Source organism: Drosophila nasuta, chromosome 2L (genome assembly GCF_023558535.2).
Source record: "Drosophila nasuta strain 15112-1781.00 chromosome 2L, ASM2355853v1, whole genome shotgun sequence".
Lineage (NCBI taxonomy): Eukaryota > Metazoa > Arthropoda > Insecta > Diptera > Drosophilidae > Drosophila > Drosophila nasuta.
The window spans coordinates 13,807,538-13,832,085 of record NC_083455.1 but is presented as its reverse complement, the minus strand read 5'-3'; the positions used below and the strand labels follow the sequence as shown (position 1 = coordinate 13,832,085).

At 33.5% G+C, this 24,548-nt stretch overlaps 1 long non-coding RNA gene across 1 annotated transcript; it reads left to right on the top strand.

Annotated features, from left to right (window-relative positions):
* The first annotated feature begins 19,707 nt into the window (after window positions 1–19,707).
* Window positions 19,708–24,325, top strand: LOC132799041 (uncharacterized). Its single transcript, XR_009634008.1, has 2 exons — window positions 19,708–20,431; window positions 23,714–24,325. It is a non-coding gene; the product is annotated as an uncharacterized LOC132799041 (long non-coding RNA).
* The last annotated feature ends 223 nt before the right edge of the window (window positions 24,326–24,548 follow it).

Below are 24,548 nucleotides of genomic sequence, written 5' to 3'. Positions count from 1 at the left end.
AGTTCTTTTTGAAGTGTCTTCGTGTTGTTTGTTTCCTCATTTTGCGATGGGATTAGTTTACTTTTTTTTCAAGCCCAAAACATTTCATCTAAACAGTCAATTAGATGGGATATTGATATTCTCTTGCAGGCAATTAGCTTCGATTGAATCAGGAATCATTTTTGGCAATTCCTTTGCAGCGTTTTTCCCATTGGAGTAAGATTTGAGTTGCCTTAATTAATTGAAATTTTGTTAGCTGAGGATTTTGTTATGAATATAATAATAAAATCTAGAGAATTTAACAAATTAAATGTAGAAATTTTTGTAATTCACATTAATTTATTATTCAATTATCTGTATTTAGTATTTCAGTATATTTAATAACAAATATATTATTATATTATTTGTATTTCAGTATTTTTTACACAAAATATTTTATATTATTGCTGGTATTTGGTAATTTTATGTTGAACACTGCATGTAATTACCATTATTATTTTAGTATATTTAGTATATTTAATACCAAATATCTTATTATGTTTTGTTTAGTATTTAGTATTTCAGTATTTTATACACAGTATATTTTATATTATTGCTAGTATTTAGTATTTTTATACAAAATATTTTCTACTATTACTAGCATTTAGTATTTTCCATTGTATATTTTAGTAAACAAACTCTTAATAAATCTAAAAAAGCTTCCCTAAGATTGTCGTCCATTTAGTTTAATCCTTAAATATCAAGCAAAACTTCTTTGACATTCGCTTTCATTTTCACTTAATGCTCTGTATTTAGTATTTCAGTATATTTAATACCAAATATTTTATTATATTATTATTTTTAGTATTTCAGTATTTTGTACTAAGAATATTTTATTTTATTACTAGTAATTGGTACTTTTATACTGAACATTCCATGATATTACCATTATTTAATATTTTAGTATTTTTATACAAAATATGTTCTACTATTACTATCATTTGGTATTTTAGTATTTCCCATTGTATATTTTAGTAAACAACTTCTTGATAAATCTAAAAAAGCATGCCTAAGACTGTCGTCCATAAAGTTTACTCCTTAAATATCCAGCAAAACTACTTTGACATTCGCTTTCATTTTCACTTAATGCTCTATATTTAGTATTTCAGTATATTTAATACCAAATATTTTATTATATTATTAGTATTTAGTATTTCAGTATTTATTACACAGAATATTTTATTTTACTAGTAGTATTTGGTATTTTTATACAAAATATTTTCTACTATTAATGGCATTTAGTATTTTCCATTGTATATTTTAGTAAACAACTTCTGGATAAATCTAAAAAAGCATCCCTTAGACTGCCTTCCATAAAGTTTATTCCTTAAATATCCAGCAAAACTACTTTGACATTCGCTTTCATTTTCACTTAATGCTCCCCCATCATCTCACAGTATTTTCTCTCTCTACTCCCTCCAATGCTCTATCAAGCGACTGGCATCGTCTTTTGTGGTGGCCCAACCATGCAGTTTTTCTGTGCAGACAGTGGGGAAACATTTTCCTTATCAATTTAATGGCCAAGTGGCGTCAGAGAGCGAAAATAAAAGCAAAAATGTTTGTCTCAAATATATTTTACAAATGTCACAAATGCCGACCAAAAGGACTCGACACACTGCACTATATAATCAAGTGACATATATAACCGAAGAGAATAAAGACAAACACATAGATAGGCCTTACATAAGTGAAGCATTAAATGGATGAACTGGCTCCAAACTCTCTCTATGTGTGTGCTTTCTTGTTGTCGGTGGCCAAAAATGTCGCCAGAATGCAATAACTGTGTCTGGATGCTGGCTCCGAAAAACAAGGCCAAAGATTAAAAACAAACTAGTTAGTTGTATGCCACATGCCACATTTTCTGCTGCTTGCTGCTTGCTTCTTGTTGTTCTATTTGTGTTTGTGTATGCGAGTTAGTTTATTTTGCGACAGCATTTTTATGATGCCCCATCTGAAGGCGCCACGATTCCTGCTTCCTTTTTGTGTGAGTGTGTGTGCTCGCTGCTGTGGCAGCACTTTTTCCAAACAACTTTCTTTCTGCTGTTATGTGCTTTCACTTGCAGCATTATCAGCTCGTTTGGTGATTGGATTGCTTCGCTCTCTGATGCTCGTTGTTTTGTTTTTCCTCTGAACTAATTTGAATGATTTTACGGCGTTGCTTTTTTCTCCTTCCTTGTTTGGGGCCTGACATATAAATTTCTAGTTTTATTATCATATTTTTCGCTAGATTTCAGCCTGCTGCTTGCTGTAATAATCGTAAATTTGTTATCTATACAAATTTTGCATATTGACAAATTGATGAAAATTCAATTTTGTTTTTCCTAGAAATAGTTTTTAGCCGTTTAATATTTTTCTCTCTAATTTTGTTTTCCTCATTTCATTAAACTGATTACACTTGGCTAATGTTACAATTAAGCATATATCATATTGCAAAATTTGCATATTTTTGTCGGCCACAACATGAATCATTTTTCCAGCCAACCCCCAGAAAAAAACTCACAGAATAACACAAAAATTCCCCCAGCTCAATAACATGCACGCACCTCAAAAGAACCGGCAATTGGGGTTATTTTTATTGTGAGCAAGTGAGTGCGGGAGGGTCAACCAAATATTATAAATGAAAACGCAATTTTGCAATAAAAATCCATTGAGCAGAATAATGAGTTCGAGTTACATATTTTCTTCCTGTTGTTGTTCGACAAGCCCCAAAAACGCAGCAGCAGCTGAAACTAACTAACTAAAATATTACAATAATTACCGAATTACTTAATTGTTGTAGCGTCGTCGAGCATTGTCACAGAAGGAGGTACAAATGTTGGGATCATAAATGAAGCGCAAAGAATGAAATGTGAAGCAACAAGAAATTTCCATTAAAATGCAATAAAGGACTCACACACTAGCAGAAAACAACAACTACGTTGAGAATTTATGAGAAAATAATAAAATTAAAAGCCGCAAACGTAAACGCAAAAAAAAAAATATAATTTGTTGCCCTTTTGAATTTGTTTTGGGCTGGGCCAACTGGGCGTATGTGTGTTCTATGATTTCTGACTCTCGACTTTATGGTCATTAACACACGCGCCACACACACACACACACACACGGAGGGACGGACACACGCACTCAGAAGTCTTAGAGCATGCACTGCTTGACCCCTTTTGTCACACACTCACACACACATACACACACTCGCATTGCGTATACGCAACATTATTACTCATACGCCACATTGTGTGTCGCTTAGGCGCAGCTTCGTGCAGGGACTTGAATAGCACAGAAACCATTTTTAGGCTGAAATTTTGTGATATATGATTTCGTAATACTTACGATTTTTATGACATGCCCCTGATTTCATTTTGAGGCATATTCACTTGGTCGCTTCGCTTGACTCTAGGTGTGATTAAAAATGTGAAAGGGAAGCATTAGAAATTGGGCAAGCATTGAATTGAAAGTGAAAATGTAGAGCTAGAAATAAGAATGACAACGAATGGAAAGCGAAATGAAAGGAATTGCTTTAATGGTAAAATCAAACTATGAATTGCCAACAAAATATATAATTGATTTAAAAAAGTTTTACATTAGAGGTACTTAACAATAAAAAGTATTTATACTTGTAAAGAAAGTAATTAAAATTTAATAATGTAAATATTTAAAAGATATATTGAAGAACAAATATAAATAAAATTTTAAACACACTTCCTCAGATTTTCAGTTAAGATTTTCTATAAATTTTTCAAAATTAAATTAAGATATTAAATTTATGAGATATCTATTTAAGGAGTGTTATACGTGACAAGACTTTTAGTTATACATTTTATATAAATTGCACATATTTCAATTATTATTTAAAAATTATTAAGCATATTTGGTATAAATTACACTCATTATAATTATTTTAAAATTATGACGCACTGTTATAAAGTGTGTTAAATATGAAATTTATTAAATTGTATATATGCAAGTTTATTTAATCTTCTTCATATTTTAAACTTATTTGTTAAATAATACAAAATCATATTTAGGTTAAAAAGTTGACCATATCGGAATGTTTATAAATTTGATTTGATTTCTATATTGAATATTCTTTCTACTTAATCTAAATTTTCGTATTGATATTCGTTGTACTTAATCTAATTTATTTTTAAAGAAAATGGTCAAATTATTCATAATTAATTTAGTATACTAGCAATTACCTTCATTTTACTACCTTCCTTTGGCTTTGCAGAGCATTAACACTTCGACTTCAATGCTGTCAAAGTTGTGCTTGCTTCTTGGTTTGATTTATTATCGTATTAGTTTTTACACACACACACGCACACACACAGACACATTTTCCGCATATTTTTCTTTACACCATTTTATGACCAACCTGCTGAAAATGCAAATTACAATAATTATGTGTGGTATTTTACCTTTTTTCCTTTTGGCTTCTGTGGCTTCTTGGGTTGCGTGAAAGATTTGGATGGCTTTTGAGTGCAGCACACACACACCCTTGTTGAGTAGCGCACCTTGCCCATTTTTTTGTGATTTTGATTGTTCGGACTGCGTATTTTGATTAATTACATCAAATGGCATCGCAAAAGTCAACAGATTTAATGGAGAACTTCTGTGTTTTAATATCTTTGTGGCTCAATCTTGTGGCTGCCTAGAAAAAATACAAAAAAAAAAACACACACACAAGAACAAGACACATTTCCGGCTATTACAAGACGAAGCAGCCGTTGAAGTTGAAGTTGCAGATGTCAGCAAGTGAAGGGAGGAGCAAAGAAGAAGACGAAGGGAAGAAGACTTGGCAGGGAGAAGAGAGCAAATGACCTACCATACAAGATTTTACATTCAGCTGAATAAAATAGAAGCATGGCGCAGTTGAGCAAGAAGTGCTACACGAAAAAGAAGTGGCAAAAGACAAAGCGAGACAAGCGCGGTAGACTAAAAGTTACCCTGTAAAGTTCGGGAAATAGAAAAGTGAAATTGATAATAGAAAACTTCATCGAAATCGAAATTTCTAATACAAAATAATCAGAAAATAATTTACAGAATTCAGATTTTCAATTTCAACTTTATATTCTAATATACTTTAGAAGTGTTTTTTTTTAGAACTTTGTTGAGTAATTTTATTTGTAAAAAAAATTAAATTTGAATACAAAGCAAAACGTATCCCCAATTTTTAGACCTCAGCTCTGCAAGATCACTTTACAATGTCAAAATCTGTTCTAAGAATTGTTGATAAAAGATACACTTTTGTACAGTAGAAATTAAACAAAGTTTATTCAATTATGTTTTCATACTACATAAATAATAATATGGTACATCTCAAAGATTGCACTTTAAATGGTTATCTTCTTGTACTTTAACAATTGAAAAGCAATTCTAATTAAGTTAAGTAGTCACAAACATACTGCCTCGTGCAGCATACCCGCTTTATGCAGTTTAGTTGCACAGGGTATTAAATTGTAGAAGCAACGAAGGCATTGCCAGATCATTAATTAAAATGTTGCTGGACCAGTTCTTGAGCGCAGGCTAAAGCAGCAAAGACACAGCGCAAAAGAGACAGAGAGAGTAAAAGAGAGGGAGATAGAGAGAGAGAGAGGGGCCAAGCAAAAGTTACAACAAGCGCAAAAGCTTCGAGCAGCAGCAACGAGCAGCAACAGCAACGCAGCGAAGCAGCATTAATAAGAGATCGCACGCTTTTTTAATCAGCACATAGAACATAGACACACACACACAACACACACACATGCATATGGTTTTATTGGTGTGTTGGTGTGCGTGCGGTGGCCTCTAGCATAGCAAAGTGCGTTGCGTCTCACTCTCTGCCCCGCTTCGCACGCATTCCACGCTTCGCATTTGCTCTGCGCTTTTTGACATTCGCTGCGATGAGGTAATCGCCACATGCGTGTGCTTCTATGCCTATGCGTGCGTGCGTGTATGAGTGAGAGTGTGTGCGTGTGTGTGTGTGTGTTTGAGTATAAAGCTTTGTCGCTCTCGTTGCACGCGCTGTTTCTGTTTTCCCCCCACCTCACTTGGCTCCATCCGCTTGGCTGGCCTTCTTCTTCGTGTTGTAGGTTCTACGATTCGTCGTCTCCTCGCCTCTCCCCGCTCGCCCTTCTTTGTTTTTAGTCGCAGCAATAGCAACAGCAATGTCAGTGAGCAGCAGTCGAAGTCGTCGTCGTCGTCAGTCGACGCGACTCGACGCACAGATTATAGCCCTTTGACATCCCATAAATTTCATGTCCACACAGCGCAGTTTCACATTGTTAGAAGATTAACGCTAAACAAGCAAACAGCAAAAGCTTCTTTTACACAGAACTAGCACCGAAATTTACTTACACTTTCAATGAGTACATCGATTGGCAATCGTATGCACAATCGTTGTTATCGGTGACGTTTATTAAATGACAATAACATTTTTATAAGTTACATGTGCAACACAGAATTCCCAATAAAGGTTATTCCCATAATAAATAATTTTTTAATTATATGTTCTCTACATTATCTAGCCAACAAATCTGTTTAAATTGAATTTAAGTAATTTCTAAAAATGTAGAAGTGATAATAACATTTTTCTAAGTTAGAGTTGCAAATTAAAATATTTAATAAAAGTCATTGCTATAGTTAATGATTTTTTTATTGCGTGTTCTCTAAATTTTCTAGTCAAGAAATCTTCTGTTTGAATTGCATTTAAGTAATAATGATTTTTGAATTCCGTATACTTCAAATTTTGTAACCATAATATGTTCTGTTCTGACTGCATTTGAATATTTTCAATATTCAATATTTTCTAATTAAATCATATTTCTGTTAAATTTTTTTGTTTTGCTTTGAATAGCATTTAAATACTCTTCCATATTATAGAATTATTTTTATTTAGTTTTAACAATTTATTTTTATTGCTTTTCATTTTAGTTAAAATGTTCATAAATGTAAATAAAACCATTATTATATTTATCAAGCCGCATATCACATGCATTAGCTAAAGCACGCTTTTTATTAGAGCATAATGTAACAATGCTAAAACTCGTTTGCCACTCTAGTTTTATATATTTACCTCTATATACATATGTAGACACACACCTTCTATATACACTTAACTTACCTACCTATATATATTTGTTATAGCATTAATCTAGAGGGCCCATTTTTGCATTCACTGAATTCTCTGTAAATCTGTTCTTGTTGTTGTTGTTGTGGTTGATGTATTTGGTTGTTATTGTTGCTTGCGATAGTGCGACATGGACACGAATCATTAAACATACTAAGCCATTTCGCATCGTAGAGAGCGATGAGTGTTTGTGTTTTATTTGAAATGTTTGATTATCAATTTTTGTAATAAACTAAATAGCTTCATGTTTAAAATTGGTTCAAGGGTCTCACAGAACGCAGGTAGAAACAACAACGAAATTTGTACTATATTTTTAATGCGTTTCATGTGACATAAATCTGTTTTACAGGGTATGTGTTTGTTAAAATATAAAAATTTATATATGTAAGTAAATTTTAAAGAAAACAGACTTATTTTCTCTTTCACTTTCAATGAAGTAAAATAGTTTAGGTTCCATTGTTACTTTTATGATTTTAAAATATGCTTTTATTTTTTCTGAGTTCATTATTAATTGTATAATTACAGAGTATTTGTAGTATATAAAATAATAATAAAAAATAAATGACAGTATTTAGAAGAGGCTCTTTAGGAACTAAAGTAAATTATTTGAATTTTATACAACTAAAATAATTTACTTTAGTTCCTAAATATCCTCTATTAATTAATGAATTGAAAAAGTTCTGTTACTAAATATATTGACATTTACAGCCCTGCAATAAACGACGCTTTCAATGCGCTTTTAATACTTGCCGATCGCCATTTTCGCGCATCCAATGGGAAACCAGTTGCGAGTCCACGCTATTGCGCTCTCTGTCTAACGCACACGTAGCGACATACTGCAGTTCTGTGCGATAAGCGAAAGCGCGCAAAAGGAAAAAACAAAACAAGAAGAATTGCAATGTGTGTGACAGCAGCCGTCTCGCTCGCACGCATGCGATCTTTGCGGCGAATGCTCAAAGAAAACTAATTAGCTACAAATTGGCAGACATGTTAGACAATTGCTGTTGTTGTTGTTGCTGTTATTGCTTTTTGCACATCATGTAATGGCTAAAATGATTGATTAACTCGAACTATGCCCCCCTCCACCACTCCCTTCCTCTAACGGCAGATGCGCCAAATCAAGTCGAGTTCTAATTGTTGTTGTTATTATTATTGTTGTTGTTGTTGCCCATTGCGGCAACTTAACCAAAGTCATTAATTTGCAATTAGTTTTTGAGGCAGCGGCACGCGTGGGAATTCAACTTGGAATTGGCATTGGAATCGACTGCGATTTGCCTTTCTTACCACAGACACAGGGAAGGGGAAGGAATGAAGGGCAAAGCAAAGGTTCGCTAAAGGGCAGCAAACAACAACAACAACAACAACAGCAATAGCAAATGTTCATAATTACAAGCGACTTCAAACCCATCCCAAATGCAAAACGCTTTCTTTTAATATTCACAATTGCCTTTTCGCTCTTGTTTCTATCGTTTTGCCGCCACGCCTCCCCCGTTTCCGTCCCTCGTCTGGCCTAAGAGCGCTTCTTACACTCAATTGAATACTTCCAGTTGCTGCAAAACTTCGCTCCACATTTACAATTCATGCATAATAAACAAATAAAAAAATATTGCTGGTCACAGAATGCAGAACTTTTAAATACCCTGTAATGTTGTTGTGTCCTTAAATAAATAATAATTTCAGTTAAATATAACATGAATATATATTAAAAAAAATACAAATTGAAAGCAAGGTAAAAAAAATTGAATTCCAATGATAATTTAATTTGACAACTTAACATTCATGATAATAAAACGATTATAATCAAAGTTATGTTTTTTTTTTAAAGTGAATAGAAAGTTAAATTAATTAAAGTTTATGAAAAAATAATAAATTTCCACTAAACATGAAAAGTTAATTAATAGTAGCAACAAATGGAATCAAAAATAAGTTTTGTAATGTTTGAATTTTTCATAAAATTGATTCATTAATTTAACTTTTCATAGTTCTCAAGTTCATTCCAATAAGAATAATTTGTGATCATCAAAACCATCTTTTAAACTACCCTTCTTCTGCACCTTACAGGGTATAAAGGCGCTGAAAATTTCGGAAAAACATTTGGCAGGCGAATCTTCTGCTGCCTTCCATTTCATTTCTGTTTTTCTGTCTGTTGTTTTTTTTTTTTCTGGGGGTTGCTCTAGCTATTAGATTGTGCAAGTTTTTCAACATTTGTTCTGTTTATTTTCTTTTTATTTTTGGTTGTGTTCCTTGTGTGTTTCTCATTCCTTACGTTATATTTTTTTTCTGTTTTTGCATAAAATAAATATAAATAAAACATTGCCAAAGTGAAGGACTGAAATTTTTGTGGACATTTGGTGGATCGACTCATTTTGGTGGTTAGTTTTCTGCTGGTTTTTGCTTAATTTAATTTATGGTTAACCTTTTTTGAAGGTCTTGTAATGGAATAAAGTACTTACAGTTATGATGTGATTATGCTGTAGTTTCTTTTCCCCCTCTTTGTGTATTCTTGTGTCTCGTAGCAGATGCTGCCGCAAAAGAAATACAATCGTATTTGACATTTGGATTTACACATATTTTTGTGATGACTGCAGCGATGTTGAACGGAAATTCCTTATAGGCAACATCAATTGATTTTGGGGAGTATTTATTGCAAATTAATGGCAATTGTCATTAAACAAGTTATCGATAGATTTATGGAAATAGAATTGTTAGTGGGAAAGGAGACAATGAATAAAAGAAAGTTAACCAAATATTTATTAAAAAAGTAAATAAATCTTTACAGTAAAGTTGGTTTTTATTTTAATTTATTTTATGTTTCATAATTAATCATATATGTTACATACATAAGTAGAAGTTTATATCAAAAAGTATTAACTGAATGCTTTTATTTAAATTACAATTACTGTATTACAATAATTTGTTTACTGTATCAATATACTTAATATAGCTTTCGGTACATTTTTGGTATTTTTGTGGTATATTTTAATAATAACAGTGTTCTGTCTTTTCATATTTCAGAATTTTGTGGTATATTTATTTGGTCTTTTTAATTAATACTGATTTTTGTATATTTTATTATTTTTGCGGTATATAAATTTTGTATATTTTAAGAATAAAACCGCTATGCTTTGATATATTTTTGTATTTTTCGGTATTGATATCTAACTATTTTGCTTTTATTCAAAATCTTATTCCTACTTTCTTTAAATAAACTGTATTTATTTTATTTTATTATACTATATATATTATATTGTTTTATATATCATTTTTATAGGTATACTACAAATATTACATTTTTTTATATTCTTTTTTTATTTGTTTAATATTTCTTAACTTCAGTTGGATACTTGACAAGCCCTTAACAAATGATTTTTTTAATTTTTTTAGTATTTCTAAGTTTTATTTCAAAGTTGAATACTTGACAACCCCTTAATAAAATGTTTTCTCCTTTTTTATATTTTCAGATATTTGCTGCAACTATTTTATATTGATTTTCCTCTCATTTAAGAACTGTATTCAATAACGGTAAGTGAATTTCTGTACTTCTTTATTCTTACTTATTAATAATTAAGCATTTCCCCAAAGACTTTTAAACTCATAGTATGAATAAAGCACTTAGTTGTGCTTTTCCTAGACTCTCAATTAGGAAAACCTTCAATTTGTGTGTTTGTGATTTTGCTTATGTTGCACACACAGTTCTTCAATGCTCCCCCAAATGGTCAACAATCGGCATCAGCAATCAGATTGAGATTCCTATTCTTGAGCAAATTCTCGCAGCGGGTTTCCAAAGATTACATAATTGCTCGGTGGTTGCACACGATGTTGTTGTTGTTGTTGTTGGTACATCTGTTGGCATTGCGTTTGATGGATTGCATTCTGAGTGTTGCCACACAGACTGACAGACAGACAGACAGAGTGAGTCGAAGGGTGGAGGGAGGTGTTGGGCGGTGGGTGGATGTTGCGTGCTGAGGCAGAAGAGCGAAGATCAAAGGCACAAAATAATTTACAGAAATTACAGCAGCAGCAACAGCAGCAAGAGCAGCAGCAGCAACTGCGCCATCAGCAGCATTGCAACATCCACAAATACACGCAGACAAAGTGAGGCACACTCACACACAGAGAGTCACACACACACACAGAGTGAGGCACACACACACACTCGTAAATAGTTTGCGGCGAGACGCACTCCAAATTATATGCATTGACCTAATTTGTGTGACCGAAAAAACAACCAACGAAAATGTGTTGAACAATTTTTTACAGAATTGCATAGCATTGAGAGCGAGACAACTGAAGTGTGAGAGATAGAAAGATAGAGAGCAAGAGAGAGAGAGAGAGAGAGAGAGAGAGAGAGAGAGATAAGGCGAGTAACCGAAAATCAACGTGCGTCAATTAGAGAGCGAACACAAAAAAAAAACGAAACGCAGCGCCAGCCACCCACCGCAACTGCCACAGCAACCGCCACAGCAGCCACTGGCAGTTCAACAATTTTTGGAGTAGCTGCTGTTTCCGCATGTAAATGTCAAACATGAGCTACAGTGAACTGTCCATTAAAGCGATAAGCGTTGTAAGTAAAGCAAAGGTTAAAAGATGAGAGTATAGAATAGAGAGACTTGAATAGTGAAAATCTATATAGACCGTTTACTCTTACTTTTATTAGACTTATTTCTGCAACCCATACCTCACTTAATGACCACTACTGGAATAGGGTAAATAGGCCGCTAAGTTAAATGACGTTAAGTATAAGTTTAGGCACTGTTAAGTAGTGAGGTTGCGAGGCGTAGAAAGAATTAAATACTGAAAATATTTAACATAATTTACTCTTACTTCTATTAGACTTCGCTCTGTAATCTATACTCACTTAACGGCCACTACTGGAATAGGGTAAATGATGACAAATGATGTTTAAGTTTAGGCATTTTGAAGTTGTGAGGGTTCCGAATAACAAACAGATTAACAAAGTGAAAATTCAAAGATGTTCTCTCAAAGTTCTATAAGACTTTTCTCTGCACCCTCACTTAACGGCCACTAGTTGAATATGGGAAATAGGCCACTAAGTTAAATAACGATAAGTGAAGCAAATAAATGTTTTATTTTTTCGAACTTATTTTTAGAATGATAGCAAAGCGTAATATTTCACGACTTAATAATGCCGCTTGGCGTATTTTGCTACTCAATTTATCGTGATCGCTAAGTTAAAAGAAAATTTAAAGCGCAGCGGCCGTTAAGTGAAATTTAAATGTAAGTTAAACACTGAAGATAGATTATTTCGACTTCTGATTCATTTTGGCCTATTATTCCGTATTTTATACTTTTCTCTGCACCCTCACTTAACGGCCACTACTTGAATATGGAAAATAGGCCCCTAAGTTAAATAACGATAAGTGAAGCAAATAAATGTTTTTAATTTTAAATTTTTTTTATAATAATAATATCTTAGAATAATATTTAACGACTTAATAATGCTGTTTGGGGTTTTTTGCTACTCAATTTGATCAAAATGCAACGGCTGTTAAGTGAAATTTAAATGTATGTTAAACACTGAAGATAGATTATTTCGACTTTTGATTCATTTTGGTCTATTATTCCGTATTTTATATTTTCTCTGCAACCTTACCTCACTTGAAGGCCACTACTGAAATAGGAAAAATAAGCCGCAAAATTTAATGACGTTCAGTAAAGCAAATGAAGTTTACGTTTAAGCATTGTTAAGTTGTAAAGGTTGTCAGTTTCAGGCAGAACAAAATAGTGCAATTATTAAAGGTAGATCGCTCCAACTTCTCTCTAAGACTCTTCTCTTCACCCTTACCTCACTTAACCGAAAATAGGCCGCAAAGTGAAACAAATGAATCATTTTAATTTCGATTTATTTAGAGTAGAGGAAAATATTAAATGACATCATAATGCCGCTTAGCAAATACTGTGGCTGCTAAGTCGAAATAAATTTGTAGCGAAGCGGCCGATAAATAAAATTTAAATGTTGGTCTATTACTCCGTCTTTCCGTCTGTACACTTAATTGTTAACCTACTATCCTCTCATATTTTTAATTTAACTTTCTTACTTTTGTGTTAATTTTTGTGATAATTTGTCTGGAATTAATAATGAATTAATTTTTAGTACTTCATTTTACTCTCTTACTTCTATTAAAATGTGTCTTGAGATTATATACATTTATTCTGCATTTCGAGTACATTAGTTTTCTTCAAAATTTCTACACTTCTTCGCTAGTTTAGTTGGCTTTAGGCAGTCTTTACTATACTTTTATTTTCTTAGTCTTTGTACACATTTTTCAGTTGCATTTAGGCAGCTTTTGCTGTAAGTTTTTCTATAGTTTTTCCTCGTAATTTGCATGCGTAACCGCATCGCTTACCTTTTTGTCTCTCAACTCTCTGCAGTTGCTCCACTCCCCCCCTCGTCTCTCTCTCGCTCTTTCTCTTGTGTCTTTTTCCCGCATGACATCACGATGCGTCGCATTGTCTGCCACATTTTGTTGCCATTGTCGTTGTTGTTGCTGCTGATGATATCGCGTATCTTGTAACTCGACTGCCACATCTGTCAGTTTTGTAGCTGCAACAAACAGCAGTCGACAGCAGTCGCGTCGTCACATGCGTGCGTGACCCAATTTTCGCCCCCATTCCCCCTTCCCCACCCGCTCTTTCCCTTTGTTTTTCCTACCTTGCCTCGCTTCGCTCTAGTTCACAAATTGCCCCCCAAAAAATGGAATTGCGACGCATTTGTTGTTGCATTCATTGTTCTCTCTCTCTGTCTCTTTTTCAGTCAAATTTATCGATGCAGCTGGTCACACTGCGCAGCTAATCCTTCATTGTATGCAAATACCTCAAGTCGCTTTGTGTCAATTTGCCTTCTTTTTTTTGTAGCCCAGTTCATTCACCCAAAGTGTAATAATCGATTGGCCCGGCCAAAAAGGTAAACAAAGTCGTAGTCCCAAGCTGCTTTTGGCTTGAAGAGAGTGAAGCGGGGAGGGGGGGGGAAAGCGACTGCTAAAGGTGAAAAGGCAATCAATGTCGTCGTCCTAGAAGTTTAGCTCTCCTTTTCGGTTTTTTATTATTTCATTTGATTTTTACTACCCCGCGTGCCGTTGAGCTGATTGTGCGTAATAGAGCGTTAAACTCTTCTCAAGCAACAGCCTTTTACAATGCTTTTTACAATGCTCTTTCCTGTCGTCAGAGTTGTTTAATTTTATTACACGTTCCGCTGCGACGATGCTCACTTTCTTTGAGGGTCTGTCTGGCTGTCCGTCCGCCTGTTTTTTGGCCTTTATCTCGCTTCATTTTAAAGCTGTGTTGTTCAGACTTGGCAGTGTGTTACACATAAGTAAAATACGTGCTAAATTCAAGAATAAAATCTTGGATCAAGATCGAAAAGTTCTTAAATCAAGATTTACAATCTTCTTTTCAATCTCGAGTAAATCATTCTTGAATCAAGATTTTTAATCTTAAAATAAGATGTTTTTAATCTTAAATTGCAAATTTATAATACAAATTTAAATAAGATTTTTTTTTTTTGGTGAGATAAAAAAAATCATAAAGTTTTTTCAATATAGCTTTTTTTCTCTGTGTAGATTATTGCTAAATGCAATTAATATATCACACGAATCTGCTTTCTAATTAATTAATTAACTAATTAACCGATTAAAAAGCGACTATTGTATTTCGTATTTGTAATCATTTTTGTTTGCTAGTCAATAAACAATTTCCATTTTTTAATTATTTACTTTACTATCATTATTACGTAGTTTTCAAAATATTTTCTTTTATTTAATTTGAAGATATGCTACTAAAACTTAAGTATTAAGACATGAGTCTCTAATTTTTTTAACTCCAATTAAATTGTATTGTAATTTTAAAGTAAATTTCGAATTTATTCTAAGTACATTTCAAGAAAAGTTTGACCTAATTTAAATTCAATAATTTCTTCACTTAGAGTGTGATTTCTTCGTCTTAATTTTTAGATATTTTCCGACTTGTTTATGCATGATTCTTTTTGTCGTGTTTCTGCTGCTTTTTCCTGCTTTATGCCTTTCTTTTTGCTGACTGTGAATCAGGACGCAAGGACGTTGAGAGCGCGTCCTGGCGCACATCTTGAAAATTATTACATTAGCATGAACGCTTCGAGAGGGTCGCGACAAAGGGAAACGCCGGGGAGGGGACAGGCTGAGGGTGCAGGACGTCTTTGTCTGCGTGGCGAGTGTGTAAGGTAGTAAAAATTATGTGTAAAATGTCCTTGAACCCCTTTTGATTTTTTTTTTTTTCTGTTGGTGTTCTGTTGTTGTTCTTGTCTTTTGTGCAGAGCTCTTTATTTTCCCTTCTCTCTCTCTCTCTCTTCATTGAGTTTGCTTAAGGATTATTTCGACTGCGTCATTGTTTTGAAATTATGCTGAAATTTTTACTCATTTTTATACAATATTTTCTCCACTCAGTCGTTTTTTTTTTTCATTTTTGGCTTTTCTGTGTCAACGTCACGAATCTCTTTTCCCTTGTTTTTCGCTGCTGAGTCTCAGCGGGTTTTTTGGCGGTTTTCTTTAAATTGTTGTCGTTGTTCTGTGGTTTGCTTTCCATCCTCCCGCTCTTACTCCCCTGTTTGTAATACATCAATTTATGTTTTTTATTTTCTGTGTTTTTGCTTTGCTTTGATGTCAGTCAAAACAATTTTTGCTTCTTGGTTTTTGCGGTTCACTTTTTCTTCTGCCTTATTTGCGCTGTAAAAGGATTCGCTGGCAAAAAAAAATGATTGTTAAAGAAAGATGACTAAACACTTGTTGATTCCAACATTTATGCTTCATTGTTTTCCCTCGCTTTTGATATCAAAAGCTCTCTTTTCCAGCTAAGGCAATTTTTTGTTACCAGTTTTGTGAATTAAGAATGAACGTGTCACAAAATTTTTGAAGGATATGGGAAATGATTTGGCCAAAAAGACGAAAGTTGTGAATGAAAGATAATATAAGGGCTTATTTTGAGACTCAATTTAGAAAATTCTCAAAGTTTTTATTTTATATTTTATTAGTTTGAAGTTCATATGAAATATTAAGTCTAAAAAACACTCAAATTATTTTTAAAGTAATAACAACTAATAATTGTAATTTGTTTTTTACTAAGTGCCATCACGACAGCAATTTAGCAAAATTTTTGTACTTCACTACTTCACATATGTAGCATCAAAGTACATTTTACAAAACATAACCTCAATATTAAAGTAATTAAATTTATTTGTGTTATATAAGAGTTATACAAATAAAACACTATATCTATTGTTATTTTACTCATCCTTTAATCTTTGCTTCTATATTAATTATTTTCATTTCAATTCCAAATTGTTCAACATAACCTCAATTGCACATTCATAACCTCAATGTCTTGCATTTACTTTAATAACATCTACTTTTCGTATGTGATTCGATATAAATTGTTAGTTAACAACGACATATTATTTATTCCCCAAGCGCTCTTCACATATTCCCCGCTCTATTTCTTGCACTCTTCCATCTCTCTCCCACTCGGTCTGTTGGTCTTCCTCTTTTATGTTATTACTGCAATTACTTGTTCTAATTAGCACAATTACTGCCCTAGACACGGTTCGAATTCCTAGCCCAACATATCGAGCATTTTTTCATTGTCAACTGTGCGAGTGTGTGTGTGTGTGTATTCATTTTAGGTGTGTGTGTGTGTGTGTGCGATAACTGGTTCAAACCAATTGACATCGAAACAGCAAAAGAGCAACAAATAAAAAAGCATAAAACGCAGCCATTGCAAGCATCAAAATTTGGGCGGCAGCCAGAATGCGTAAATACACACACACATACAGATAAAAGATATATGTATGTGTGTAACGAATACAAATTTAATGTGCGCCAAATGGCACAAAAACAAATGATATCATCTTATCTGAAAACGCAACGAAAAATCCATCGAAGCATTCAGCTTTTGCCAGTGCGCGCTTCATGAAAAATACATAAATGTGAGTGAGTTAGCAAGTGTGTGTGCGTATTTGTGTGTGAGTGTGTGTATACAGCAAGCTAAACAACATTTGTTTTTGTGCAATTGAAAAAGCTTTTCGGGTAGTAAGCGAAAAAATGCAGTATACACACGAAGAGCGATGGCAGGGTCACAAGCACACTCACGCACACACACACACATAACTCTACATAATTGCCAAATAGTGTACATAACGAGCCTACGCAGCAGCAGCGACGCAGCGTCAGCAGCAGCAGCAACAGCAGCAGTCAAAGTGCGAGTACATAACAAATAAATGCTAAAATTTCACAAAAACGCACACCCAAAAAAGCACACACACACAAACACAAAGCAACGGCAAACGCAGGCTGCAAAAGTGCGTTCATTTAATGGACAGTGTGGGAGTGCGATAGAGAGCGAGAGCGAGAGGGAAGAGGGGCGCACTGTGGCCTGGCGCCAAAATGTGGAGCATATAGGCACAAAAAAAACTGTACATAGGCAGCAGCAGGATAGGGCAGCAAAGCAGGCAGTTGAAAGTGCGTGCACACACTGCAAACGCGCAGCGACGTCGACGCGTCGCCAAAATACGCAATACATATATAAATACACGCATACGCATACGCACTCACACAAACACACACACGCATAGAGCGACATGCATGTACAGCGCAACGCAATACCATCATCATGCAATATACACGCATATAATGGCCTGCATTGGTGTGCGCGCAGCAAACGCACAAAGCTTTTGCTTATTGGATTTCTACAGCACGCAGCAGGCAGCAGCAGCAGCCGCAGCCACATAAGCGCCAACTCTGAAACACACACACACACACTGACGTACGCACACGCACATCCACACAGCACAGAGTGTGGTGAGAGAAGAGCGCCAAAAAATAAAATGCTCTCGACGCTGCGCTTGGTTGCGCCGGCAGCGCTGCCGCTGCTCCACGTGTTTGTTTGGCATTGCGTAAACTTGCTGCGACTGCGACGTCGTCGACTAAGCAAAAGTTTTTTTTTTTGTGTTGGTTCTCATTCTCGCAGTTTTTATTGCGGCTGCAGGCGGCAATAAAATGGCAGCGCCTCGCTTTACGTTTTGCGCGCGCTTTACGCTCTCTCAGAGAGAGCGAGATTGCTCCATGCGCGCGCTCTCTCGCTCTGGGCTGGGGAAGTCAATTGCCGAAAAAGCTCAAAGCGCTCTCCACACTGCAAAATGAATGCGTATTGTTATGCTGTGTGTGTGTGTGTTTTTTCGTTTTTGTTATTGTGCGTTTTTGCTTTTGTTTTGTCACTGGAAGCGCAGGAGAAACGAGTTTATTATTTGCTCTGTTGTCTCTTTGAGCGCTTTTCGCATTGAGTGCTTTTTAAGACGAGATCTTTTTGGATTTCGGCTGGTTAATAAACAACTTTTAATTAACAATAAAGGCGCATATTCTCTATTTTTTTTTTTTGGGATAGTTTTAGATGGTTTTTCTGTAGACAATTGCAAATTAATTTGAGGAATTTGATATATTTGCTGGGAAAATCATTTGAGTAAAAAGGGAAAATTAAAACGCATTGTTTTGTACACAAAAGGATTCGGAAAGCTTCGCTAAAAGCAACAATTGCATCCTTAAAGAGTTCAGTTACCCCCACCCCCAAAAAATGAAAAGCAAGTTTGTAACTTCTGAAAGTATTTCATTTTTACCCACGAGTATTTTCCACATGAGGGAATCGAGGACTTCTCGCAGTTATTAGCTCATGCGACTTATGCAATTTGCCTGCACACAAAGAGAGAGGGAGAGGCAGCGACAGAGAGAGAGAGAGAGAGTGTGTGTTGAAAAGTAACCCCCAAAAGCAAAACAAGAAGAGGTCCTGCATTGCATACACACACAAATCGCATGCAAAGTTGCAGCAATGACATCATAGCTGAATCAGCCAAAAACAAGCTTTTAAAAGCTGCTGCAACAACAGCTTCGAGCTTCATCAAAGGATTAATCTGATTTGAAATAGGAATTCGCACTCAATTGGGAGACCATTTTGCACACACTGCAAGACACACTGCATTCCAATTGGATTAAAATGGCAAATCAAAGAACACATTGCACAGCCGCTGCGCAAGAGGGAGAGAGAGAGAGAGTGCTAAGAGAGAGATCCACAAGTCCAATAAGAGCATACTCACTCGCTCTCTCGCGCACACCAATGCAAATTCTGCATTTGCAAGCAAACAAAATCAAAAACAAAAGCACAAACACACGCACACACACACACACACACGCACACAGCGCAGAGAGCTTCAAATGCAAAATGGGCGCACTCTCCTCGCAGTGGCAGCGACAGCGACGTCAGGGCCCCAAGCAGCACAAAACTTGTTTTTGGCTGCGACAGCAAATGAGAGAGAGAGCGCGCGACGCTTTATGCGAGAGAGGATTGTATGCGAGTGTATATATGAGTGTGTGTGTTTTTTTCGCTGCGCTTTGCTGCGTTCGGCTGCGTTTTTCTCTTACTCTCTTGGAGCTGTTGCGCTGCTTGCGGCTGCTGCTGCTGCTGCTGCTGTTTGCTGCCTTTACTGCTTGCTGCTGCTGCTGCTGTTGCTGTTGCTGGTGGTGGCTCTGCTCGCGCTGTCAATGTATGCGTGTGTGTGTGTGTGAGTGGTTGAGAGACGTAGCGCTGTGTGTATGCGTGCATTTTGTGCGCTTGTGTGCGTCGTCCGCCGCCGCCTGCCTGGTTGATAGGCCATAAACGCAATTTTTGAATTTCATGCTCGTCTATTCGGCGCTAGGTTTCGGTGGTGCGCAGCTCGCAGCAGCAGCAAGCAGCGTTCGTTGTGTGCATTTCTCGTCTCGTCTAACACTAAAAAAAAAAACAAAAAAAAAACATTTCCCCACAACGGCAACACGGCCACGGCAAATAACACAGCAACACTTTAGCAAGCTGACCACACAACCAACAAATTTTTATTAATTTTCTAAATTATTACGAACAACAACAACAACAATACTAACAACAAATATCAACAACAACATCAACAAAGCAACGACAAAGCGGAAATGCATAAAAAAAATAAATACAAATTCAGTTTATAAAATTGCAATTCGAGTGCAAAAGCAAAAAAGAAAAGTTTTGAAGCAGCCACGAAAAATTTTGTGAAGCAGAAAACTGCTTTTCATTTATGATTTAAGTTTAGTTTACGTTTGTGTTCGAAGCACACATCAAATCAAATCATAAAGTAATATATAAATATCAAAATTAAACCACACACATACGTCCAAGGCCGGCAAACAAATACAATAACAAATGCGTGTGTGTGTGCTGCGTATGTGTGTGTAAGTGTGTGTGTGTACATTTGACAAGTGATTGAAGGTAAATTCATTGTTTATTGTTGCTAATCAATGCAATGCTAAAAGTATTCAATATTTAACAAAAAAAAAAAATCTAGCAACATTTTGTGGAAAGTTTCCCAAATAAAATACGAAAATAATAAATGTTAAATGAAATAAAATACAAGTATATGGATAAACGAATTAAATAAATAAAAAATAATAAATATAAAAAGAATGCAAATAAAAATTAATGAAATAAGCAACTTAAATAAATAAAAAAAATAATGTTACATTAAAAAATATGCTAAAGTGCAGTTGACAATAGTTTGCAATATAAATGTGAAATTAAATGAGAACAAATGTTAAAAATTTTAAAATATATTTAATGCAACATACAAATAATCGAATAAACACTTTCAAAATAGTTGTGCATTAAAAAAAAAACTAAAATTATTTAATTATATTTTATAATTGTGAATATTCTAAAAACAAAAAACTAAACTAAATGAAATTCCTTCTAAAAAATCATAAAAATGCAAATTCAAAATGTTGTGAAGCCTCTAAGAAAAAGTTCTCTCTATAAACTACAAATGTATCTCGCAGATACAATTTCAACTGTGCGTGAAGAACAAGCGAAAAGTGTCCCGAATTTCCGATTTCCCAAAAACTGCTTCAACTCGTTCATCAACTCAGTTCCGGGACAAAAATCCATACAAATGCAGTTTGTGTGTGTGTGTGTATCCTGAGTGCGTAAAATCAAATGTGTGTGTTTGTGTGTGTGTGTATCAAATGGGGTTGCTTGACTCGATTTGGATTTGATCCGCTGCTCGTAACTGCAACTGAAACTGGAAAACGCAAATTCGAAGCGCAAAACTTTTATGCAGAACATGAAATCGTCTGCATTTTTAATCAAGCAACAACAATGCCAAACAACAATTACAACAGCAACAACAACAACAGCAAGAGGAATAACTACAACGATAACAAACAGCTATAACAATAACAACAGCAACAGCAATCCATAAACAACCCTGCCACCCTTCATCCCGCTCCTCCTCTCCGCCCCAAGCAAAACTCGAACCCCTTTTTTCCACCACGTGATTGTGTGAGAGTGTGTGTGTTTGTGTGTGTGTGTGTGTATGTATGTGAGAGTGCAACATAAAAACTGCATAAGTGCCACAGCAGATGAAAGATAATCTGCAAAGACAACAAGTAGTGGGAACTTTAAGAAACCTGAAGGAACAATTGCAAAAATTTACTTAATAAAATATTGCAGACAATAAATAAAAGAAAATAATTCTAAAATTAACTTAATAAAATATTGCACACAATAAATTAAAGAAAATAACTCCAATATTATCTTAAAGAAATATTGCATTCCATAAATAAAAGAATACAATTCAAGAAATATAAATTTTAAAAAATATTTCATGTATTAAAAAAATAATATATAGAAATAATATATATAATAAATATATATTGTATAAAAATGAAAAAAAAAAATGTTTCATATGTTACAATAATAATATATAGAAATAATGAAGCAATTAATAAATATATAATGTATAAAAATGAATAAAAATATAACAACAATTAAGTAAATATAAAAACAAAAATATATAAAAATGATGAAGTAATGCTATTAATAAATATATAATTCATAAAAAAAAATAAGAAATAAAATAAAATAAATTATTACAACAATTTTTGAGCTTATTTATGAAAAAAAAAATAATACTTGCATTAAAATGATTTTAAGATATAATATTAACAGTATCAAAGATTATTTCACAAAAAGAATTTCCAAGAATTTTAAGATATAAAATTAACAGTATCAAAGATTATTTCACAAAAAGAATTTCCAAGAAAAAAGATAATAAAATATTATTGTTGAAACCGATACAAATATTCGAATATGACAAAATTTGTTGAAAGCATTAAATATAATTCTAAGCAACTTTCTGATAATGTAGTTCATTCATTTCCTTTAAATGTTTTATTTCAATCATAGTTGACATAGGCAATTAGAATGTTTCTTTATAAAATTTGTTCATAGAATTGTTTTTTCTATTATTTTCTAGTATTTCCTTATACTAAAACATGATTTAATGTGGTTTAAGTTCTTAGACATATTTTTTAAAGAAAATCAACTTTCAGAACAGCAATAAAATCAAATTTATATATTACAGCTAATAATCTTTCAACAAGAATTTTACAAATTATTCATTTCAAATGATTTCCAATTGTTTCACAACATTGTTTATGGTTTACTTAAATGAATTTGTCGCTGGTATTGCACATGCATATAATACGACTCCGATTAGAAGTGTTTTCCACATGCGCGATAAGAAGACATTGACAATTTCCTGATGCTACACACATGCCTCATGCTTAAGTGGCGCGTGTGTTGTGTTTAATGTTGTGTTGTTTCAAAACTATAGTACAACCGAAAAAAAATCAGAAAAGTGTCAACTCTTGGCAAGAGATTATGAATAGAAATTAGAGTAAAAAACGCTTGTGAGAGGTTTTTTTTTTTGTCAAGATTAAAATGCAAACACTGAATATTTTAAAAGCTGATAAGCTTCAATATATTCTTGTGACATTATTTTGCTCATGAATGAAATGTCTATACGGGCAATCTTTTAAACGGGTGATAATTCAAAATATTAGATTAGAAACTGAAATTATAAATTTTTCAAATATGTTTTGCATATTGCAACTCTTATACGAAATTTCACAACTTAAGATCATAAAGATCCTGAGATATTTACAGTGAAGAACTTAAATAATATAATAAAAAATAGAAATCAAAAGATTAAATAAAAGAAACAAGTAAATTCACTTTAGTCTTTTATTTTTAGATATCTCTTTAATCTTTTGATCATAAAGATCCTGAGATATTCCAGTGAAGAACTTAAATAATATAATATAAATAATATAATAAAAGAGAAATCAAAAGATGAAATAAAACAAACAACTAAATTCACTTTAGTCTTAGACATCTCTTTAATATTATAATCATAATGAACCTGAGATATTTACAAGTTCCAGTGAAGAACTTAAATAATATAACAAAAAATATAAATCCAAAGATGAAATAAACCAAACACGTGAATTCACTTCAGTCTTTTTTTTTAATATCTCTTTAATCTTATGATCATAAGGATCCTGAGACAGTCCAGTGATGAACTTAAATAATATAATATAATAAAATAAAAGAGAAATCAAAAGATGAAATAAAACAAACAAATAAATTAAATTCACTCTTTGTTTCTTTGAGTATCTCTTTAATCTTATGTTCTCCTTCCATATATATTTGCAGGTCCAAATGTCACTGTGAAAATGTCTGAACAAACTAATCACGACAACAAAACCAACAACAATCGACAGCAGAATCGGCGCATGCAACAAAATGCACACTTTGAACATTTAACCAACTAGACTACAAAAGCATCAACAACAACAAATAATAACATTCATTTTGATTATGTTCGAAAATGAATAAATAAACAAAAAAAAAATGAACTGATTCAGAAACTTTTGTAAATGCAAAAAGCAACGCAAAAATTCAAATTGGCAAACATCATTTTGGGCTAAACACAAAAAATTTAAAACAAATACAAAAACTATTTTGGCAAGCTGCGTGCAAAAAAGAAAATATATAATTAATAAAATATATAAAATTTTCAATTAAATAAAACATAATTATTTGGCAAACACATTGAGGAAATCGAAATCGGCAACCTACACACATAAAACCGTAAAGGAAAATCAACGACTAACAAGCAAGGAAAACAACAACAATTAAATGTAACATTTAATTAAAAGCGAAAAACAACAACAACAAATAGCAAAAATCGTCTAATTTAAAAAAAAAACAGACGAAAAACCGCAAAAATTTAAGCCAACAACTAAATTGGAAAACTCTTCAAAATTATTGGTTCGGACATAACGCAATACTAAACACAGCAACACAACAACAACAACAACAGCAACAGCAACAAATAGCAGTCATTACAACAATAACAACTACTACAACAACAACAACAACAAGCAGCAGCAAATCGTGTGTGTTAGTTTGCATAAAAATTTCGTTTCGATAACAAAATATATAAAAAACGTAAAAATTATTAAACAAAAAATATACCCCAAACAAA